At 45.6% G+C, this 16,420-nt stretch overlaps 1 long non-coding RNA gene across 2 annotated transcripts; it reads right to left on the bottom strand.

Annotated features, from left to right (window-relative positions):
• Window positions 1-1,441: 1,441 nt before the first annotated feature.
• Window positions 1,442-5,375, bottom strand: LOC131699426 (uncharacterized). 2 transcript variants are annotated; one of them, XR_009308128.1, is made up of 5 exons: window positions 5,290-5,375; window positions 4,912-5,101; window positions 3,868-4,176; window positions 3,610-3,715; window positions 1,442-3,047 (listed from the first exon to the last, which is right to left on the bottom strand). It is a non-coding gene; the product is annotated as an uncharacterized LOC131699426 (long non-coding RNA). The 2 variants fall into 2 exon arrangements; XR_009308127.1 differs by having other exon boundaries at window positions 4,912-5,356.
• Window positions 5,376-16,420: the final 11,045 nt, after the last annotated feature.

A 16,420-nucleotide genomic window follows, 5' to 3' on the forward strand; every position in this document is an offset into this window, starting at 1 on the left:
TGGTAGAATGCGCCTTCAACTGCCCTGGTGGAGGAAGGCCTGCAGATTCATACGCTAATTTAATAGCATCCACTATCCAGTGGGAAAGGCGCTGTTTAGACATTGCAATGAAAAATAACCATTTTGTTTTTCTAATCACTGTTAAAGCACCAATGTGGTGGTGCTGTGTCGGGGTCTTGCTGGTAGACATCGGCCCATATGAGTGTAACACTCGACCCAGTGTCCTCCAGCGCAGTGCAGGGGACCCCCTCTATGCTGACCAGGACGTGACTGAAGTCCAGCACCGAGTCCTGCCTACAGTACCACCACCATGGCCAAGGAACATGATAGTAACTGGAAGGTACGGATTCTGTGAAGATTTATTTTTTTATTATAATTTGTTTTCTTAAAATTTGAGAGCCTAGTTATTCCTGTGCTAAAAAAAATAAATAAAAGTCAGGGCATGCCTTATGATTGCTATAATTAATATTAGTCCGGTTGAGCACATTTTCTAGTAAAATCACAAATAGTGTTCCAGGTGGCACTGCCTACACAACACAAACTTAGAAATCAGTCAGACTCGACTCAGAATGAATGCATTGGTCGTAACAAAAAGTTACAAGAAGTGCTGCTATCGCTATGATACATTTACGCTTGCATTTAAAAAAATAAATAAATAATTACCCCACGGGTTTTAAACATTCGGAAATAAAATGCAACACATAGAGACCACTGAAAAATAATAATACAGAAAAAAAGCTGTTTCCGCCCGGGGACTTTTTGCGTGAGGCGAACGTGATAACCACTACACTACGGAAACTTCACGGAAGACAGCGCTCAAGCACTGAGCACAGCAAGTGCTACAGGTCGATGGTGATGCACGTGTTTAGTTCATTTTCTAAGTACAGGCGTATCATCACTTCAATAGTCTATATTTTTCAATGGGAAGCCATATGTCTGTTTATCCCATATAGTTGTAATAGCGTTAATTTGCTGTTCAACTTTCAAATAGTTGAGTTTTAGATAAAACATACTGACTGAAAACAGAACGACGCAGAATAGGTAGTGTAGTGGTTATCACGGGCGCCTAACACACATAACATACATACTCCTGACTTTTAAGAATGAGTTTAACATTTATGTATTTAGCTTTTTCTATTTACAGAACTGCCCGTTTAGTCATAGTCACGCCCCCCCCTCTCCACGGCCTCTTTTTTATTATATTACATATGAAGTGGTGGCCAATGCTGTTTTGAGTGATGAAGAATAAGAAGTTGTCCCTTCTCATATAAGGTAAGAATGAGTTGGATGGTTAAAATAAAATTATACATGGCGATGATTAATAGATTAAATTATACCGTTTCCATGAATGTCCTGAAGAAGCCAGTGTAACAAACCGTTAGAGTACCCCTGCGTGATACTCTATTACTGCTTCCACCGACTGGCACAGACACGAAGAACGTTCAGGCAACTAACTTTTATTTACAATATTTAAACAAGTCAACACTTTCTTTGTATAGATTATTGCCCTGTACGGGTCACTAACTGGCTCACTTCTTTGCCCCTCTCTAACTATTTCAGAATACCGAGTTCTACAGGCCGAGGCCTGTGCAAGTCCTTTCCCCGTGGAATTGAGTCCACTGGGATGAACTTAGCAGGAAACTCTAGCTGAGGAGCCTGGTAAGTGTCAGGAAGGATCCTTCGACCCAGGTGGGTCAGTCCACAGTTACGTACAGGCCACCTCCCTCCGCTGGAGTAGTCCTGTACGCTGGTAAGTTCAATGTAGGCTTTCCCTGCCGGGGTAGCTTTGTATTCCAAGTCAGAAGTGGCTTCCCCCTGCTGGAGTATTTCTGCAACACTGGTAAGGGTGGAACAGACTCCCTCTGCTGGAGTCTCTCTGCAACACAGGTAAGGATAGCGCAGACTCCCTCTGCTGGAATCTTGCTGCAACACAGGTAAGAACAAAGAAGACACCCTCTGCTGGAGTGTCTCTGCAACACAGGTAAGGATAGCGCAGACTCCCTCTGCTGGAGTCTTGCTGCAACACAGGTAAGAACAAAGAAGACACCCTCTGCTGGAGTATCTCTGCAACACAGGTAAGGACAAAGAAGACACCCTCTGCTGGAGTATCTCTGCAACACAGGTAAGAACAAAGAAGATACCCTCTGCTGGAGTATCTCTGCAACACAGGCAAGGATAGCGCAGACTCCCTCTGCTGGAGTCTTGCTGTAACACAGGTAAGCGTAAGCAAGTATGGAATGGGCCCTCCCAGAAGAAGGGCTCTGTTGATAAAGAATTGTATCCAGGCTGTGGGGAAGGACCCCTGCAGCTGACGTCCCAGTCGTTCACGGAAACACGGGAGTGTCTCCGAGTTCAAGCACAATATCCATACTGTCCACACCACCTGTGGGTACTGTTGTTCATGTGTGTCACAATAAAGCACGTCCAGAAAACCAGACTGCTGCCTCAGTTCTCTCTGTTACAGCCCGCTGTTCCTGCAGCGCATGAATACGCGCTTTCCCTCCGAGTCCCGAGTCAAACACACATACACAAATAGACGGCAGTTGTGACGGTTCCCAATCGTCACGAAAACTGCGGAACTGTTTTAAATTAACTACCGAGAGGCAGCGTTTATCTACCAACGTTTCATAAAATAAATTAAACTTTGTCAAAACAAAAGACTACCTCACCAAGAGGAAAACGCTCACGGTATAAACAAAACACAACTCTTGTTCAAAAAAGAAACCAAACGTTCACTTTACCTTACAATACTACGTAATGCACTCTCAACCTTCTGGGAACTATTCAGCAGGACAAACTGGCGGTGCTCCCCAAAATCACCCCCTGCTGTCCTGCTCCACTTCCCTTTATACCCAGAAACCCCGCCTTGCCCATTAGTGCTAAGGTTCCTGGGTTGCGTAGTCTTTCAAATGGCGTCGCCATTTCTTAAAGGCGACACCGCTCTTTCTTACACCTGTGATACGGCATTTAGTCTCAAGAGAACAGTCATCCTCATCATCATCTTCCTCCACATTCAGTGTGGGCCAGGTGATTCTTTCAAGGATCATCTTGAGGAAAAAAAGAATGAATAGATAAATGAATGAACGGCAGGGGATCTCTTGCTGAACCTTATTGGCCATTTTTGTTCAATTCCAATATTGAAATGGCTCAATACCAAGCTTCATCTCAAAGCTCTATACAAGCTGGGTTTTATATTGTAGACCAAAACACCAAAAAATATATAAACTTCAGAATTAGAAATATAACTAGTAAATCACATTATCAAAACACTGAAACAGTAACACACGCCACAGGCATTCAAAACTTAATTAGGGAACAACATGTAATAAAATGTAACACACCTGGGAGGTGTATAGTGTGTCAGAATTTCAATGTGCTGAATTAAGCAGGTGAATTTGTTAAATGAAGTCCTTTAGTGATTGTTTCAACTAAAAATTCCCTCTTCAGACCTCAATCACAAGAGTTTCCCTTTTATTGAACACATTTGCTGGATAGGGGCTCTCCATGACTGGATTTGGCCACCCCTGCTGTAGGTTATCAATTAATTACACAACTAACCAGTACAATGAGTAAACCGAACATGGATATGCACGAAACAAACCTACTTACAGCGTGAAGGAGGAGTTTGTCCATTAGCCAATGCCGATTTTCTTCTGTCACCCCTGGAAGATCCCAGCTTAATGCCAATTGCAGTATAATGCTTTTGTCTTCTTCACTGAGAAAAAAAATTTGTAAGACAACATTAGCATAAACATTTCCTGAAACCCACTACATGCAAATGTCTTCATTTTACTGCAAGTAAACCTTTCAAAATAGTTAATGTACTGTATTTAACATTGACCAATTACATTAACAAAAACTCTATACCTGCTGCTACAGCTGTCACTGTGACTATTTCTGAGAAAGAAAAGTCTCTCACAAAAGAGGCACTTCATCAGGGGCCCAGTGGATAAGGACAGTCCAGGAACCTACAAAATGAATTGCAGCAGACAATTTGGGTTTCTGGGTCCCTTAAATATTTTGCTGAGTACCCCTCATTAGGGCAAGGAATAACAGCCTAGATCCGGCTTCTCGTAGATCCTGAAATCTTCATTTGTTCAAATCCACCACCTTCACTCAGTTTGGGATAAGATTTGAATAACTGGCTTCTGAATCCTTCACAGCTGCTGTCACAACCTTGACATAAAAAAGAACACAAATGTAATAAATGTGAATCTAGCGAACATCTTACACACTGATACACAACCTTGTATTTTGCTGCTACTAAAGCGGCATAGGTTTTTTATTGGTTTTATTTTTGTATAGCATCAACACAAAGCTGAATGGATCACTAACTGCAAAACAATCCAAAACTAAATTCCAGACATTTACTTTGAGTGGCATCTAAAAGGATTTTGGGAGCTTTATGATACTAATAGTGGTTGATGACATTTCAGTAGCATTGAGCAGTGGTTTAATAAAAAGTCTAAAATATCGAAGGTACAGGTTACATTGCATTGAACTCTACATCGCGTTATTTGTTATTATAGACCGTCTCATTAGGTTTATTTGTATCTGATTTTAGAGTCGTGATATATACTGAGCATCGAAAGAAACTTTTTAGATAACATTCTCTAGAATGACAAATTCTGTTTTACAGCAGGTGCAGTAAGATTGTAATGTGCTGATTAACAATTGACATTGTACTGTATGTAGTTATGAGGGGACAGGGTACTGTGAAATTCACAGGCAAGTACTAGCGTGTGGCCACCGTTGCTGAGCAGTAGACATTTTGTCAATGTCCATCATGTATATACCTCGTTTTTTTTCCGAATTAAATGTGTAATAATACTGATACGTTTCTTGTGATGTTCAGTATATGTACTATTAAATAAACCGTTTCATTTTGACAGAATATTTGCATAAACGTACCTTGAAAGGAGATTCTTTTCTCCCCCAGTCCTGCTACATTCAATTCGTCTTTTTCTGCTGTCTAGTCGGCACCGTGGAAATGGTTTTCCGTTTTAGACAGCAGAAGTTGTGAGTGTAATAACACCAACACGGCGCTGGAGTGGGAACGTTCGTCTTTTTGAAGACGATCCTCTGTATGGGGCGAAAAATCCTTGAAAACAAAAAGGGACAAAAATATAAACTATAAAATATTACTATACCACTATAGCATGCAGAAATTGTGAATCTAACCCACTTAAAACAGACACAATACGGTTAAGAACAAATTGAAGGAGAATGCTCAGCAAAACAATTAAACTACTAGCTAAATGCAACTGGCGCTGAAAACAAAATGCTCACAATAATACACGGCCTTCCAACACACAGTGATCTAGCGAGCCCACATCGGCATCGATTGTGTTCCCTGGAGCAGGGAGAAACAAACTTCCTACAGCCAATAGTGTACTTGATACCGCCCACTGAATGAATAAATAAATAGATGAATAGATGAATGAATGAATGAATGAATAAATAAATAAATAAATAAATAAATAAATAAATAAATAAATAAATAAATGCATAGAATGAATGAATAAATAAATAAATAAATAAATACATAAATAAATGAATGAACAAATAAATAAATAAATAAATGCATGAACAAATAAATGTTGCAATAAATCAATATTTCAACATTTATTTATTTATTTATTTATTTCTCTATGTATTTATTTTTAATTTTGCCATGGATAGTCCTCCATACTCCATAAAATACAGCGATCTGATAGTAAAACGTATTTTGGTAACTTGGAAAACGAATACCTTGGGTTGAGCAATACTGTTGGGTGGAAACCGCGCTAGCAGGGATGAATCACATTTGCATACCCATAATGCACGTTGCCAGAATCTAATTTCCTCTTATGTAATGTATGCTTTTAAAATATCATATTTAAATATAAATGTCAGCATACAGTACTTGTATACTGTTTTGGTTGTTTTTCTCAAGACGTAGATGTTAAAATGCTCGTTTTAAAAAAAACTTTAAAAAAATAAATAAATAAAAAAAAAATCTAAAAAAACTAACCGTCCCTTGTTACAATAGCAATATGAGTAGGTTGCTTACTGCACTAACAAATGTTAATATACTCTGGTTTCTCTTCAGATCGCATAAATCTTACCAGACTTACCTTGTGGGGAGTTGAATAGCCCCAACAACTCCACGTACTGTGCATATAAAGACGGTGCCTTCTTGGACGAGGCAGCAGTGAGTACCTTCTCAGGGGTGATGGGAGTTGCAAATAAGCCCAAGCCCCCTCGAAGCAAGCGTAGAGCTAAGAGTAGGAAGAGTGTCCCGACCTCCCAATCATAGTCGCTATGGGGTGGACGCAGCGACTCCTTTTCTTGTTAGCTACCCTGATGGCCCTGATATGTGTGTCTGTTAATGTCAGGAGCATCAGGGAGACACAAAAAAGATTTGATGTACTAAACTATCTAGCTAACTTGAAAGCAGATCTCATCTTTCTGCAGGAGTGTGGTATTTCGTCGAGCCCTGATTATAGGGACCTGAAGGAGAGTTGGACCCTGGGGGACTCCTTCTGGTCGGGCTCCAACATAGCCAGAGCCGACGGAGTAGGTATCCTGTTTAAAAACCCATTTATTACCTCCCGCAGCAGCAGGGAGGTAGAACCTGGTAGAATTCTGAGCGTGGATGTGACATACAACAACACTCCCCTCAGACTGGTCAATGTCTACGCACCCACTAACCAAAACGAAAGAGTTCAATTTTTTCCACAGCTGCGTCCACTCCTGCTGGGGAACGTACCCGTCATCGTGTCAGGTGACTTCAATTGTGCTCTGAGGGACGTAGACCGGAGCAGGCCACGCAACGACCGCTCTAGTAGAGTTTTGTCCTCCGTAATATCTGATTTCTCCCTGTGTGATGCAGGTAAGGACCTGGTGCCTCCCTTTACCTGGGTGAGCTCATCTGGGACCTCCTTCTCCCGTATAGATCTCGTCCTGCATACCAGCTCCCTTACGAAGACGGCAGTAGACACCCAGGCCGTCTTCTTCTCTGACCATAGGCTCCTGCAGGTAACATTGCAGGTCCCTCAGACCTCCCAGATGGGGTCAGGGGTCTGGAAATTAAACACCTCCTTACTCGATGACCCCTCCATAGCTGCAGCCTATAAGAGCAGGCTTGTTGAGTGGACCACTTTGCGTGACCTATTCAACTCCCCTATAGAGTGGTGGGAGATGGTCAAAATGAGAACTAAGGGTTATTTCATAGCAGCAGGCAAGAGGAAAGCAAAAGAAAGGAGGGCCAAATATAAATACCTGAATGCTGCCCTCCAGCGTCTGAGCCTGCTTCAGCTTCGGGGGTTCCCTGTAAGCGACGAGATAGCCCAGACCAAGCTAGATCTTTCAGTGCTTTGTAGGGAGGAACAACGAAAGGTCATGCACAATGCAAAAGTGCAAAAAATGGAGGAAGACGAAAAGTGTACTCGCTTCTTCTTCCAGAAAACGAGGGAGAAGCGGCACTTGATGTCCTCCATGCTCGACAGCAGGGGGAGGATAGTAGAGGATAGTGAGGGAGTGAAAAAAGTGGTAGAGAACTTCTATAGGGACCTGTATAACATCAAAGCTACAGATGACACCCTGATAGAGTGGTTCCTGAGCCAGTTGGAGCCTGACTCAGTGCGGGACGAGGAGGAGGAGGAGAAGGACCCAGAACTCACGCTGGAGGAGCTCACCCAGGCGGTTAAGACCATGAACACCGGTAAGACGCCAGGTCCAGATGGCATCCCGGGTGAGTATTACCATCTTTTTTGGGACACGCTAAAAGTCCATTTAGCGGAGGTCTACAGAGCGGTCTACAGGGAGAAGCGGTTGGGCCCTTCTATGCGGGAGAGTGTAATTACTCTCCTTCATAAGAAAGGGGAAGTTAAAGATCTACGGAATTGGCGCCCAATCAGCCTCCTTTGCGTGGATTACAAGATACTAGCCAAAGCTCTGATGCTCCGGCTACAAGTACACCTCCCTTTGGTCATTGGCCCCGACCAGGCTTGTGGCGTCCCAGGGAGGTCCATCACCGATATTTTAATGTTAACAAGGGACATTCTGGCTTATTCTAGAGAACGGAACCATCCCCTCTGCCTGTTCAACCTTGACCAGGAGAAGGCGTTCGATAGGGTAAGCCATGAATATATGTACAAAGTGATGGACCAGATGAAATTCGCTCCTGGACTTAGGGAGTGGGTTAAAACCATATATACAAACATTAGTACCCGAGTCTTGGTGAACAGGCACCTGACTGGTAAAATATCTATCCAGTCAGGGGTCAGACAGGGTTGCCCACTATCCCCACTGCTATATGTCGTGTGCATTGAACCCCTCCTGCAGGCAATTCGTAGGGATACCAATATAACTGGTTTCCAGCTGCCTGGATCCAACGGGGTCCAGGTCAAAACAACAGCATATATGGACGATGTGTCACTCATTTGCACCAACACATCGTCGGTACCTCGGATTAGTAATATCCTTGAGAAGTACTGCACGGCGACCGGGGCAGTGATTAATAAGTCCAAGAGCGAAGTCTACGTGTCTAAAAATTGGCAGGTAGATAGGGAACTGTCGGACATGTACCCTGTCAAAAAGGACAAAATCAAGATTCTGGGCCTCATTTTCGAGAACAATAGCTCGGGGGCCCAGAGCTGGACGGCGGCCATTAACCAGGTCCGTAAAAAGATTGGCGGATGGAGCACAAGATCCTTAACAATGACGGGTAGAGTATTAATAACCAAGTCTATACTGTTCCCCATCCTCTCTTATGTAGGAAAAATCTTTCCCCCAGACAGGACCACCAAAAAAGTGGTGGACCGCATTATCCACCGCTTTATCTGGGGCAGCAAGATGGAGAGGGTAAAGCGAGCCACCCTGAGTAAAGCCGACAAGAAGGGAGGTAAGGGGGTCCCGGACGTTGTGCAGCTCACCCGAGTGCAGGGGCTCACGCAAACTATCAAGAACATCCAGGCCCTGGACAGGAAGGTATGTTACATGAATCGTTTCTATTTTGCCACCTGTCTCAGGGCCTTGGGCCTCTGCACTATTGATAACACCGTGCCGTACTCCTGGGACCCCCCATTGTATTATAGAACCTTAAGGGACACTATATATAAATTGGGCTTAGATAAAGCAAAATTGGCCTCCTGGGAATACAAGGCTGTAACTAAATATCTTGCCGGTTCCCAGGAAATTGAAAAAGTAGCTACTTTCTCCCTCACCCAAAGCCAAAAAATCTGGGAGAATGTGTCTCACAGCTGCCTCAGTAATGTCCAGAAGGATATAGCATGGAACACCGTCCACAGTGCACTCCCCACTCGAGCGTTCATGTTCAGGAGGGGACTAGCCCAAGTAGAAACATGCCCCTATGCAAAGTGCCGCAAGAGAGAAACACCAGCCCATATCTTCTGGGAGTGTGATGTGGCTGGCAGTGTCTGGCTCTCTGTCTCTGTCTTCCTAAACAGGTTTGCTGACACGGCCAAGATGACCGCTGAGACTGTGCTCTATGGGCCTGCGGGAGGAATCGATACCAGCACAGCTAAGTGCGTTTGGCGTGTCATCAATGTTGTCAAGCAGATCCTGTGGGAAGGCCGTAACGTCTGTGTCTATCACAAGCAGGAGCTAGACACTATCACCACGACCAGAAGGGCACAAACTCTTATCAAGGACTTTGTAATTCTGGACATCCGGACCCTCGGGAAGGACAAGGCCTGCGCGGAGTGGAGGATCGCCGGACTTCAGGACGTGAAGATGGAATAAAGGAAAAAACTGGAACCGCTAGCTCCTAGGAGCGGGACTACGGGGCACCGCTAAGCCTTTTATTTATTTTGTCATGCCAGCATTCCGCCCTTTTTAGCTGGCATGACCGTTTTTGAACGGTGCCCTGGTTTTATGTAGTCTTTTTGTTTCAGTTTTATGGACTTTTATTTGATTTATGTTGAATGTTTTATTTGATTTTGTTTTGTTTTGTTTTATGTATCTTTAAGATTTTTAATGTAAACTATTAAAAGTTACATTTTAAGTGTTTTAAAATTTTAGAATTTTAACTCACTGTTCCACACACTGTCCCTTTTCCCCTGTCCCTGTTTTAGTAATATAGTTTTATGTTCACTTTTGAACTTTTAGAGAGCACTCCCCGGCCCTCACAAGCACTGGTTTTTTATAGATGGTTCTTTTTTTCCAGTCACTTTTAAAACAGCACAGGTTTTTTTCATGTTGATTTTAATCTGTGTCTGTTTTAACCATGTACAAAGCACAATTGTCTTGGTGTTTTTAAATGTGTTTTAAATGCTTTTAAAACAAAATGTATGTCTGTATGCATGAATGTCATCTTTAAAAGAAATGTAAAATGAATGAAAAAACGAATGGGTGTAAATGTAAAAAATGTAAAATCTCAATAAAAGAGTATTTTACTAAAGATTTCCGTGGAGAGGAACATTTATGAGTTTTAACTAATTTTTTGATGTCCTGTTTCGGCGGGGCTTCCTTGTGTTGTAAAATAATAGAACTGTGGTATGTATTGTTGGTTCGGAAAATGGGCGTGCTATTCACAGTAACCTCCGTTACAGACTGCAGCCTTTTTGCTCAAACTAAGGAAGTGGGTGTTTTAGTTGTTTATGTATAGTAGAACCGATTGTACCCCACTTTCATCCAATCACTCAACCATTCGTGCAAGATGGTGGGAAGGGAAGTGAAGCCTCCGAATCATTTGGTTCGCAAAATTCACTGAGCCGAAGCAGATAAAACGCTTCATGCTCTTTAGTGCCTTCTCTTGGTAGATCTGCACAACTCAATACATTAAGTTTAGGCACAGACCTGCACAACAGCGCCAAAATCATGTTGCGGCGGCAGCAGTATTACATCCGTAGTGGTTTAGCACTACCATAAAGAATGAATGGGAAATGGTTTAGTGCGGTTTAGCTAAACAATTCTCGACAGGGGGGGCCAGTGCAGTCTTCCTGTGAGTACAGAACGGTCGCTTTTCACGCATTCCTCGTTAGTATAGTGGTCAGTATCCCCGCCTGTCACGCGGGAGACCCGGGTTCAATTCCCCGACGGGGAGATTTTTTTTAATTTTATTTTTTTAAAACTTTCCTTAAATATTTTACGCACAAAATGTAGTTGACAATTATTTACCAGATATGGTATATATTCGCTTTTTTATCTATACCTATATACGTAATCCTTACCCGCTGTACCATATTTACAGTATTATTCGTTGAGTTTAACTATTTATTATTTGACCTGTGCTTTTGTACATTTCAGAATATCATTTTTATAGACGATTTCTATTGCTAAAACAGTTTGTGCAAGAATACTCTTGTCCTCACTGAAAATAAAGTGTACTCTGGTTTCTCTTCAGTTCGAATAAATCTTTCTAAGACTAAGGCTTAGAGGGTAGTGGCATTGCCCGCTCCCTCCGAGGGTCTGTGAGAGGTTTGTTCGGGTGAGGAGGAACAGAATTTTTTTTATTTTTGACTGGCTTTCTTCAGCTCGGCAACTTTTTGGAAGACTAATGCTCAGTCTGGTTTTGGCTTGCCCAATCCAGGCCGAGGGTCTTTCAAGATTTTGTTGACTGTTGAGAGCAGTTTTTTCTTTTTCAGGCGGTTCCAGTTTTTTTCTTTTTCAGGCGGTTCCGGCTTTTCCAGACGTTCCTGGAGTTCGAGAGAAGGAGGACCTACCATCCAGACGACCTTTGAGGACCCTTTGATGACCTAGACGACCTCATCCCCAGCCCTTGATTGTAATCGAGATCCAGACCGAGAGAGCAGCAGGCGCCCAGCAGAGGGCGCCATCTGGGAGGAGCAGAGGGCGGCCCCGGACCCCGAGGAGGCGTCACAGCCACGATTCTTCCTACGTGGTCTCGGTGCCAAGCAGCGCCCCCTACTCCGCCAGGGAAGGACACCGTTCACCTGGGGAGGGGGTCCCTCTTGCGAGGCGACCATCTCCTCAGGGACTAAAGTAATAGTTCCTTCAACTGCCCAGATTTGCTGCTTACGTTGTTTCTTTTCCGTAGAGAGAGACAACCCGGACGTCCAGAGGCTTCTCCCACCCCAATCGGAGGAGCCAGCTGAAGGATGGCGTTCCGGCCAACCCAGGAGACCAGGAGGCACAATGCGGTGCGCTTCACAAGAAACAAGCAAGATGAAACGGAACCAGGACTGACGAGACTGGAGTTCAGCCGGACCATTCTTCAGAGGGGTATGGGTTTTTCCCCTTCTGACTTGAATTGTTTGGTGAAATTGCCAGGGCTTAAGGAAGTGTTTGAGGTCAGTTTTAGGAACCCCCAAAAGTTACAAGAAATGTGGTCCTTTTGGGGGGAGAATAAATATCTCGCTCCATACAAAGAATTTTGTGTGGATGCACTGACAGACAGAGAAATGAAAGTTGTTACTGTCCAATTTTTCAATGAGGCTGTTAGCGACTATGATATTACAACATGGCTTAACCGCTATGGGAGGGTGTCATCAGAAGGGAGGAAAATTACAGATGAAGATGGGGTTTGGACAGGAGCCAGAAAGTGGCTGGTACGCCTTAATGTTGATCCATCGGGCATTGGAGGCGTCCGCCACATTCCAAACTCCATAGTGTTAGGGCCCAACAGAGGGCTGGTATTCTATAATGGGATGCCAAAACTCTGCAGGAAATGTGGGGAATTAGGACACCTGGCGGCCGCGTGTACTGTAGTCAAGTGCAGGAACTGCGGCGCCCCCCACGAGACCAGCCACTGCAGAGAAGAGAGGCAGTGCAATTTGTGTGGAAAGAAGGGGCACCTGTTTAAGGACTGCCCCTCTTCCTATGCCAACATGGCCAGAGCCAGCAAGGCAAACACGAACAAGCCTAGGCCTGAGCAGGAAGAGGGAGCAAGTAACAAAGATCAGTCCACATCACCACCAACAGTATCCAAGACCCAGACTCCAGCACCACCATCATCACCAGCACCCCCCTCACCCCCCCGCCCCCGAGACATGTCCCGTTTTACGAGGACCCCTTCCCCCAGCCCAGAGAGAGAGTACAACAGCCACTCCACTAGCTCCTCCAGTAGCTCCTCTGATGCAGAACACGAGGCAGGGAGGGAGCCCGGACCCAGCAGCGGCCCCCCCCTGAGTAGGGCCCTCTCAGCGCCAGCACTCCCCCTCGGCTCTCGTTATGACGCCATAAGGATTGAGTCCGTGGGGGAGGAAAGCGAAAGCGACAGTGAAAGTGAGAGTGAGAAGGAGGGGAAGGGAGTGAAGAACCAGCAGAGGGTGGGGAAAAGAAAGGGTAGAGACGAGGGGGGGAAAAGAAAGAAGATCAGGATTAAAGACAGCAAGTTGCAGGTGGCCCCCATAGATCCAAAACCAGCTAATGTCCACACAAAGTCCCCAGTCTTGCCCTCGCAGGCAGAGACGGAGGCGAGTGGGACGGCTACACTGCCGCCTAGTGGGCAGGTAGCAGCCAGCCAGGGCATCCCCAGCCAGCCTTCCCAGTTGTTGGCACATACCCTAGCACACCTCGCAGAAGAGGTGTTCACTAATGCACCGAGGGAGAGGTCGGGGTCAACACCTTCCCTGACCAGCAGTACCTCGGTAGCAATGACCCTCTTCAAGCGAAGGGCCTCCCTTCAAAGCATCCTTGACCCCCTCCCTTGTATGGGCAAAACCAGGGGCCCCCTAGAGGTCCTCCTAGATACAGCACTGGAGGACATGGGAATACCCCTGGACGCGGTAAGCCAGAAGTCTGCTAACAGCTCCAATTCAACAGACGGTAACAGCCAAAGAATGCTGTCTGTCATAACCCCCCCCCAGGACAAAGCTGACCCACACGTTCCGAGGGGCCCTGAGCAAGTTCCACCAGACTTACCTTGTGGGGAGTTGAATAGCCCCAACAACTCCACGTACTGTGCATATAAAGACGGTGCCTTCTTGGACGAGGCAGCAGTGAGTACCTTCTCAGGGGTGATGGGAGTTGCAAATAAGCCCAAGCCCCCTCGAAGCAAGCGTAGAGCTAAGAGTAGGAAGAGTGTCCCGACCTCCCAATCATAGTCGCTATGGGGTGGACGCAGCGACTCCTTTTCTTGTTAGCTACCCTGATGGCCCTGATATGTGTGTCTGTTAATGTCAGGAGCATCAGGGAGACACAAAAAAGATTTGATGTACTAAACTATCTAGCTAACTTGAAAGCAGATCTCATCTTTCTGCAGGAGTGTGGTATTTCGTCGAGCCCTGATTATAGGGACCTGAAGGAGAGTTGGACCCTGGGGGACTCCTTCTGGTCGGGCTCCAACATAGCCAGAGCCGACGGAGTAGGTATCCTGTTTAAAAACCCATTTATTACCTCCCGCAGCAGCAGGGAGGTAGAACCTGGTAGAATTCTGAGCGTGGATGTGACATACAACAACACTCCCCTCAGACTGGTCAATGTCTACGCACCCACTAACCAAAACGAAAGAGTTCAATTTTTTCCACAGCTGCGTCCACTCCTGCTGGGGAACGTACCCGTCATCGTGTCAGGTGACTTCAATTGTGCTCTGAGGGACGTAGACCGGAGCAGGCCACGCAACGACCGCTCTAGTAGAGTTTTGTCCTCCGTAATATCTGATTTCTCCCTGTGTGATGCAGGTAAGGACCTGGTGCCTCCCTTTACCTGGGTGAGCTCATCTGGGACCTCCTTCTCCCGTATAGATCTCGTCCTGCATACCAGCTCCCTTACGAAGACGGCAGTAGACACCCAGGCCGTCTTCTTCTCTGACCATAGGCTCCTGCAGGTAACATTGCAGGTCCCTCAGACCTCCCAGATGGGGTCAGGGGTCTGGAAATTAAACACCTCCTTACTCGATGACCCCTCCATAGCTGCAGCCTATAAGAGCAGGCTTGTTGAGTGGACCACTTTGCGTGACCTATTCAACTCCCCTATAGAGTGGTGGGAGATGGTCAAAATGAGAACTAAGGGTTATTTCATAGCAGCAGGCAAGAGGAAAGCAAAAGAAAGGAGGGCCAAATATAAACACCTGAATGCTGCCCTCCAGCGTCTGAGCCTGCTTCAGCTTCGGGGGTTCCCTGTAAGCGACGAGATAGCCCAGACCAAGCTAGATCTTTCAGTGCTTTGTAGGGAGGAACAACGAAAGGTCATGCACAATGCAAAAGTGCAAAAAATGGAGGAAGACGAAAAGTGTACTCGCTTCTTCTTCCAGAAAACGAGGGAGAAGCGGCACTTGATGTCCTCCATGCTCGACAGCAGGGGGAGGATAGTAGAGGATAGTGAGGGAGTGAAAAAAGTGGTAGAGAACTTCTATAGGGACCTGTATAACATCAAAGCTACAGATGACACCCTGATAGAGTGGTTCCTGAGCCAGTTGGAGCCTGACTCAGTGCGGGACGAGGAGGAGGAGGAGAAGGACCCAGAACTCACGCTGGAGGAGCTCACCCAGGCGGTTAAGACCATGAACACCGGTAAGACGCCAGGTCCAGATGGCATCCCGGGTGAGTATTACCATCTTTTTTGGGACACGCTAAAAGTCCATTTAGCGGAGGTCTACAGAGCGGTCTACAGGGAGAAGCGGTTGGGCCCTTCTATGCGGGAGAGTGTAATTACTCTCCTTCATAAGAAAGGGGAAGTTAAAGATCTACGGAATTGGCGCCCAATCAGCCTCCTTTGCGTGGATTACAAGATACTAGCCAAAGCTCTGATGCTCCGGCTACAAGTACACCTCCCTTTGGTCATTGGCCCCGACCAGGCTTGTGGCGTCCCAGGGAGGTCCATCACGGATATTTTAATGTTAACAAGGGACATTCTGGCTTATTCTAGAGAACGGAACCATCCCCTCTGCCTGTTCAACCTTGACCAGGAGAAGGCGTTCGATAGGGTAAGCCATGAATATATGTACAAAGTGATGGACCAGATGAAATTCGCTCCTGGACTTAGGGAGTGGGTTAAAACCATATATACAAACATTAGTACCCGAGTCTTGGTGAACAGGCACCTGACTGGTAAAATATCTATCCAGTCAGGGGTCAGACAGGGTTGCCCACTATCCCCACTGCTATATGTCGTGTGCATTGAACCCCTCCTGCAGGCAATTCGTAGGGATACCAATATAACTGGTTTCCAGCTGCCTGGATCCAACGGGGTCCAGGTCAAAACAACAGCATATATGGACGATGTGTCACTCATTTGCACCAACACATCGTCGGTACCTCGGATTAGTAATATCCTTGAGAAGTACTGCACGGCGACCGGGGCAGTGATTAATAAGTCCAAGAGCGAAGTCTACGTGTCTAAAAATTGGCAGGTAGATAGGGAACTGTCGGACATGTACCCTGTCAAAAAGGACAAAATCAAGATTCTGGGCCTCATTTTCGAGAACAATAGCTCGGGGGCCCAGAGCTGGACGGCGGCCATTAACCAGGTCCGTAAAAAGATTGGCGGATGGAGCACAAGATCCTTAACAATG

Source organism: Acipenser ruthenus, chromosome 22, assembly GCF_902713425.1.
Source record: "Acipenser ruthenus chromosome 22, fAciRut3.2 maternal haplotype, whole genome shotgun sequence".
Taxonomy (NCBI): Eukaryota; Metazoa; Chordata; class Actinopteri; order Acipenseriformes; family Acipenseridae; genus Acipenser; species Acipenser ruthenus.